Here is an 8,269-nt window from a genome sequence, read left to right on the forward strand (position 1 = left end):
CAATAACTGCAAAGTCAGAGAAATGGCACAGTATGTTGTTCACACTATTCCTCTGATCAACAGGTGGCAGTAATGCATCAAGAAACACATAAATGCACCAACAAACAAAGAAGACTGCAAGCTAGTAAGCATGCATGAAAACCTGATGTTAACATTCCAGGTGTCAAACTTTAATGAAAAATCAACTTTGCAGATGTTTTATGAGGAAGAAAATACATTGAATGTGTTTGTCAAACCGCAAGGATATCCATGATGCATTTTGGTGAGTAACGCTTAATGTAGACAGGAACTTTGTTTCCAAGTAAACTTATCAGAGCAATTTTAAGCTAACATACCTTAGCTTCATTTGAAGTGGAGTAGGCTCATATATTGAAAGAAAGATTCATGGCTAGCTGCTTCACCAGCACATCTTGAGCTCACTATTTAACACTTTTTATCTCATATGTTCGAGCAGTATGCAAATAATCATGTAAGAAAAATATAGATGTTTTAAAAGGGGCTTAAGAGCTTGAACTATTTTGTTACCAACAACAGTTTGTCTATCCAACAAGACAGGAAGTTTCTATGCCCAGGCCTTATTTATCAAGACATAGTTAAAACACATCAAAACACAAATTGTTGTTTTTACATTTCTGTTTGTGTACAGATTAAACAAACAAGATACAACATATTATATATACTTGGTGTTGGTAGATATTTTTGAACTGGCTTGTTGTTTTCAGGCTTTATGCTAAGCTATGATAATCACCTCTTGGCTATTAATGTACTGACATGAGCCTGATATTGATTCTCTCTTCTGTCTTTCGGCAAGAAAGTGAATAAGCAATGTTTTGTATTTCCCAAAATGCTTAACTATTAACCAAAATATGTTATTCTGATTTTTAAAAGTTGTTGAAAGATCAGGGTGACTTTTTCTGTCCATACACCACACACTGACAAAGAAAGTAATGCCCGTCAGAATGATCTGTTTACACTGTTTTGGCTTCTCCCACACAATAAGGCCTTGCTGTAGGGGCTAATAGGCATTTTCCACCATATACTCAGTTTTCCCCAAGGCCAAGCTGTGTCCATACTCCCGAAAGGCAAGTAGTTGTTGTTTTTTTTTTTTTTTTTCCAGTAGTGGAAGAATCTGCCAGTTGTGTTGTTTTTCAGCCCTGTACCCTGAGGGAACAGCAGGACAGTGTTTTATTGTTTTATGAGATGCAGATTTTGTCATCAGTCTCCCTTTAGCCTCAGGGCTTTCCTAAGGCTGCCCATGGATTTAGAGAATGCTATGGCTGTGTGTGTTTGTGTAGGATGTGTAGGTGCGCACATATGTGAGAGAGAATGTGTGCAGCATCTTCGCATGACAAAACACTGAGTTGTTTCAATAATATTTTGTAGCATTAATGTGTCTTTCCCCCAGTGCTGTAGCTTTGTAGCTCTGTGATGGGCAGTCAGAAACACATGATGCCATATTCTGCAGCTCTCACCTTTGTTTTCAGGTTTGTTTTTCCCTGCAACATAAGCAGTGATGTAATCCTCTTTACTGATATCCAAGTGGTGATCTTTGTTTCATGAAAAAAATAACAACATGTACACCACATTATGGAGTTTGTTCCATTACACAGACAATTACTGTGAAGGGAACGGCTGGTGGTAAGTGGAGAACATTTATTCAAAAGGGTGTTGAGTACACAATCCAACCGCTGTTCCTGCAAACAAGGTGCTAAAAGTAATTTTACAGTACTTTAAAAGCACTCTAAAGTTTGCTTGTGGCCTTTATGATCTTGTTTTATCCTGCGTGCCCTCTGTGAAGCGTGACAAACCTCCTTTTTGTCTAGATAATAAGTTACTCCCATAAAAAATTCAGATTGTTTCTGCGGCTGATAACCCCTGGTAGCATTTGGCCTTTAAAATCCCAAGCACTTTCAATTACCCCGCTGCATGTCCCATTCGTCCACTCCCTTATCGTCTCCCTCCTCTGTTTCAGCCAGCCAGAGGTTGCCCTGTAGATCCGCATTAGAATGCGCACCTGGTATCTCAGCCACTGAACAATGCCATTTTACATTACATTCTATTCCCTTTTCTCCTTGCCATGCACCGCAACAGCACTTTGTTTACAGGGCCACCACTGCTTTCTGGACGGATGGGAAAATGTCATGGAATGCTAATGGTCCGCTAATGCTCCTCTGACAGGGCTCCCCATGTCAGTCAAGCAATATCCATTCAGCTATGCCAGCTTTGTCAAAGTCATTCAGGCAAACATGAGATGACCACATCTGTGGCCGCTGCAGTGTTGACACATTATCAATAAAAAAACACTCCTCATTTGTTCTCCACGTGTAAACTAATTTGTGTTCAGCTGAGATTATTAAACTAGATTGCTTGAGAGGATAAAACACATCAACATTGTTTTTTTTTTTTTTCTTCCAACAGCAAAACTGAAAAAGCCACACCGCTGGGATTTTATTTAATTTATTAGCTGGAACACTCTTTGTTGCCTCAGTGCATCTTTTCCCAACTTTATAAGCTATTGTTTTTAAATAAGATTCAAAAGTTTCCACACCAGACTAAAATAATCTGAAACCAGTCAACAGTATGAGGAGAAACAGAGCAAACAGTCCACGAGGCATTACTTTGTTGTTTTCTTCATTACCTGCATTTCTCAAGTAGAAAGATGTCATAGTCTAGAGTAACTTAATTAGCAATTCTTCCATTATGAGCAGTGATTTGCCTAGCCACATACATATGAGCACCTCTCACTCAACCCATAGCTCTGAGACATGCACTTGTCCTCTCGTGGATGTTGCATAAATTAATCCCTCTCATGTGCTGCCATCTGAGCCGTGTTGATGCAAAACTTCAGGGTGAATAATTTATCTGTCTGCCCTTCGGAAGCCGGTGCTCACACCGGGTGCCACCACGCATAACTAGGGATTCTCATCACAGACCTGAGCCTGCTGGCATCCGCTCAGACATCTGTGTCGTGTGATAAGAGCGCACATCATGGGAGGGAGGCATCAGATCTGGTTTGAATTGTGGCCACCAGATAGACAGACAAAGGGGAACCAAACGCTGCCTATGAGCAGAACAGTGGTCACCTTTTCCACATGTGCCGCACTGTCGCTGCACTTTTGCTTCATCTCCAAGGGGATTACTTCTGCTGTGCTGCAGTACTGATTTCTGCATTGCTAATGCAGGACAGATCCAGAGCACGCTCACAAAGCATACTGCCTCATTGTTTCAGTTTCATCCTTCCAGGTGATTAAACCAGAGATGAACAGATTCTGAACTTGATTATTAGCTGTTTTTCTGCCTAATTTAATTATGATGACAGTGAGTGTCACCCTGTATCACAACTTAGATATTTCTGTATTGTAACACTGTCTCATATATAAGATGGATTACCTCCTGGGGTCGTTTTCAGATGTAGTTCCCTCATGGGTACAGCATGACCCGCTTCTGCAGGGAAGTTCGGCTGATAAAAGAAAAATCTGTTAGCTCATATTCATTTTTATGTTTCTGATCTTATCGAGTCAATTTAAATGAGACGTCTAATTCTGCTTCTCCAAGTAAATATTCCCTTCAGCATTTGTTAGCAGAGCGTTCTCTTTGTCATATCCTTTACTTTCAATGTATAGTTTCCTCGCTGAGTGATTTAGGAATCACTTGGTAAGGCATAAGAATAAAGACAATGCCTCTCTTCATTTTCCCACATCACGTCCATCACGTTCACAATATTTTTTTCTGGATCATTTCTCAAAGAGCTAATTGACAAAAAGTGATTTCATAAGCTTTGTTTACTGGTAGGCTATGAGTATAATGCTTATGAGCTAGCAAGATAATGATTACTGCTCCTGTGCATATCAAGTAGGTGACTCATTTGCTCAGTATGAATTGTGTGTTTATCCAAGCAGCGTCTCAGGCTGTGAGGACAGGGTGTGAGGCTTTTCATTACTGTTAAAGTTGCTGATACAGATCAAAAGAGCAATCAATCTGCTCCCATACGTCTTCCACATCAGCAAGGAAATAAGCAAAACTTAAACTTGCTGGATTCCCTCGACTCCAATGTGCTTAAGTCTGCCATTTCAGTCTGCGGGCGAACATTATGAGTAAGGTTGCAGGCAAGGTTGTTCATCATGTGAGCGAGCCCCACCCAGGCTCTTATCCGCCCACCAGATGAGCTGTTTTCTCTCTTGTTCTCGGATGGAGTAGAGAGTGTGGAGGGCAGTCATCAGATCTGTTTTGCATCACCCCGCAGGACAGAATGGGCGTGATGACACGGGTGACCTTTGGATCATCTATCAGCGCTGACGTCTTTCTCACAGAATAAAAAATGTTGCATTAGCACAAATGACCTTTTCTCATCACCACGTCCTGATTACACAATGCCACAGTTCCACCCCCACTGCTCCCTTATCTCACTGGTCTTATGAGTGGTCACGCCATTAAATATGAGCCCAAGAATTATAATTTAGACCAACTTCAAATGCCCTGCTCAGAGCACCGCATCAAGTGGTCTCAAAATTTGATTTGGCAAAAGATGGGGCTCTTTTTTCTTTAATGCTGCTCTGTTTGGAAGTGGCCAAGCATAAGAGGTGAAGGTACTGAGGGATGACTACAATGAAGTCATATGCCCTTTAAACAAAAGTAGGCCATGCAAAAGGAAACAGCCTGGAAATAAATTGCTATTTACACTTGTTGAGTCAGCATGAAAACAAGTGATAATGACAGCTTATTTACCTTATTATAGTGAAATTTATTTTTGATAGTAGTAATACTGTATGATTGTATATCAGATAAGTCTGGAGTAGTGCTGGTTGTGAAGTTTCATTACTGGGATGTGCCCATTTAAGGTTTCATCTTACAGTGCTTCATGTTTAAAGCTTTTTGGCCACTTGGGGGCAGCATAGAAAGCTGTAAACAAAACACTGACATATTATCACCTTATAAAATTAGCACTTTTGTTTGCAAACAGCTGCTTATTTACACATACAGCAGATATATTGCAACATTATTCATTTTAGAGGTGTGTTTGTGTCCACCTGGTGAATGTAAGTCCAATATTCACTCAACTTTCATTTTATCTCCACCAACTCTTTGGCAGCTAAATGTTGCATTATGTTCACCAACTAGTTACTATTTTTTGTCTGTCTGGTGCTGGGCAGATAGTGGACAGTGGATTTATCAGAGCTTTAAAAAAAAAAAAGCTCCGATAAATCCACTTGAACCAATGCTGAAGAAAGTAATAAGAGAGGTCCAACACAGTTAAGTTGGAGGCTGGAACACCACAAGAATGAGCTGGACGATGCTATAAAATATATGAAGCTTAGGCACACTGCAGAGTCTTCTTTGTATGTCCATCACTACAAGCAACTGCTTTCACATTAATCTTTCAATTGGAGCATTAAAGCAATTTTACCTTCGAAAAAAATAAAAAATCTTCTGGGTACTCAACTTTACCAGAGACTCAAAAGGCATTCTAATTTCAAACAAGATGGAAATATATTTAAGAGAAATGTACCCACAGGGAAAAAAATCACTACATCTGTTTGTGCTGTTTTCAAAGTAATTCTACTCCTGTCAAACAAGCCTGTTGAAAAGCCAGTCTAAAAATATCAGTGTTGAAATTGGGCAAGTATCTGGAACTCCAATCCATAATTTCCATCCTCTTTTCATCTTCGCTCACCACTTGTGGGTTTGATGTCACACAAGTGTCCTCTGAAGGACAGGACACAGGCATGGAGTACCTCTCAGCATGAAGACGACAAGTTAGACCAAGCAATTATCTCCTTCTGTTTTTACATCTGCCAAAACAGAGTGCAATAGATTTTGTAGAAAGATACTGTAGCCAGATAGACAGACAGACTTGTAATCCTTGTGAAAATCCTCCATCTATCACAGACAAGATACCTTTCTGGTGCTCACATATTTCACTGGGTGCCTGAGCCCTCATCTGTGTGTGAGTTGGCTGGAAATCATTTGAAAAATGTACCATTGCCAGGACTTTGACAAGTTCTGCTGATCCCTGGTTCCGCTTAACAGGTTGTGCTTCTTCGATTCCTCAACAAAATCCACCCCACAGCATCGTAAACTAGTTTTTACCCAAACAAAAGGCTGACAACTCAGGAAATTCAATTGGTTTTATTTTGTTTGTTTCTGTCATGGTTGCTGTGGAACTGTGCTGGAGTGCTAACTGTGTGACATGTGTTTTATGTGAAATGATATTTATCAAGCTGGTCAAATGGATTTGAAATCTGCCTTCCAAAACCATGGATTGTGTCACACCATGTGACACGGGATTTGTTTTGTTTTGTTTTGGTCAGAAAGACACAATGCATCTGCAGCAGTTTCATTTTGTCATGTCTTGCAGGAAACAAAGCTGGCATCCTGTGCCAACTTTTCTCTCAGAGGACTAAACCTTCTGCGGGGTGAAGAAAAACAACAAGGGATAGAATATCCCATGGTTCAGGGCTGCAGTCATACCTCTGCCTGTGACAAGACCAAATTTATTTGGTGCACAGAACTTGACAATAGATGCGTTGATCCAAAGTTGTCAAAGAATACCAATGCTTTTCTTTTTTTAGCCATACTAGTAGTGTAGCTCTGTGACAGTGTCTGTCTGTTAGTTGGTCTGTTTACCAGCTTGGATGGATTAAGGCGTGATTTTGCACATTTGTGGTCGTTCTCTTTGACAATCCCCTAATTTTTCCTCTAGCGCCACTATGAGATTTACATAGGACATTTACGGTGAAACGTCTCAACTATTGGATCAGTTGCTATGAAATTTTGTTTACTTAAGGATGGATTGTAATAACTTTTGCGATCCCCTGAGTTTTCATCTAGTACTATTATCAGGTCAAATTTTTAATTTGTCCACAACAAAAAATACAAAATGATATTCCCAGTCTCGACTGTGGTTTGTCTTTAGTGCCAATTTCTCGCTAGATTTGGTGACCTTTTAGTCCACTTCAGCAACTTCTTTTCAGAAATCTATTGTTGGTATAGAATGTTTATTGTGTAACTGTCACCTTGAACATAGTAAACATTAAACCTGCCAATATCAGCGTGTTAGCACTGTCATTGTAACCACTGTAGCTTAAGTACCACAGTGCCTAAATACAGCATCCCAGAGCATCCAGCGTGGCTGTTAACACCTAATCTTGACTAATCACCTCTCTGTTATTCTTGTTCCTACATCAGTTACTTTTACAAGTTATTAGTCCTGTTTAACTTTATGTTTACTGCACAACTTTGCTATTATTCATTTTCCTAATATTGGTAGCCTGTGGAAGGCAGTCAAGTGTGAAATTTTAATTGTGTGCTGGAGATCCATCTCCGGGTCCCTGGGGTAATAGGTGGAGATGTAGATCTGGTTCAGTGAGGTTTTCACTGCCTGGAGCGCCTATTGATCAGAAGAGAACTGTAAATAGCGGGGCATGTGGACAGACATGGCAACCACTTGCTCTGCTGCTTTCAGCACACACCACCTCAGCTCTTGAAAGATAAAGTCTTTCTCTTTTGCTTCTTTCTCTGACACTGCTTAAATAAAGTTAGATTATTGAAAATCATGGTTCACCAAGGGGGAAACCAGGGATCATTTAAAAACCAAGAATGGAGGAAGGAGGAGGACAAGGGGTGAAAAAAAGAAAACGAGCGAGTGGAAGGCAATGTACCATAGCTGGCTCTCTCACTTAAGAACAAACTATTCCTCCTCTAAAGGAATTAATCCGTGTATTGTACTGAAAATTCCTCCTGAATGAGCTGCACTAAACCAAATTCAGGGCAAGAAGTCTGGTGTGAGAGATTTGTGTCGACATTAGTGAGTGTGCGAGAATTTACAAAGACACAGAAAAGCACTTGAAATTCCATTTTGCTTTCAGGAACTTAGGGTGGATTTGTATTTCAGTGCTGCAGAAAGGCTGGGCAATCAGACAAGAGCAATGAAACAGCCTGAGTCTAACAAAGGGTAACAATGATACTCTGCACTGCTCTTCCTCCTCTCCTCCAAGCTCTGGTGTAAACACAGAGAGCTGTTTTTGGTGCTCCTTGGGTGCAGGTGTCCAATTATATTTCACACTCTTGTGACAGGGCACTGAGAGGCTGCTGGGGTTGGGGTGGCCCTAGCTCACTTTACTGCCCCTCTGTGGAGCCTGGGGCTCAAGGAAAAATCTGGCAAAATTCAAAATCATGGCTTCATCTTTTTCTGTTTCATTTTCATTGTCTCTCTGAGCCAGAGGAAAAGATAATTCACATTCTCTCTCCCTCATCTCACACAAACGCCACT

This window comes from Lates calcarifer, linkage group LG7_1 (assembly GCF_001640805.2).
Source record: "Lates calcarifer isolate ASB-BC8 linkage group LG7_1, TLL_Latcal_v3, whole genome shotgun sequence".
Lineage (NCBI taxonomy): Eukaryota > Metazoa > Chordata > Actinopteri > Centropomidae > Lates > Lates calcarifer.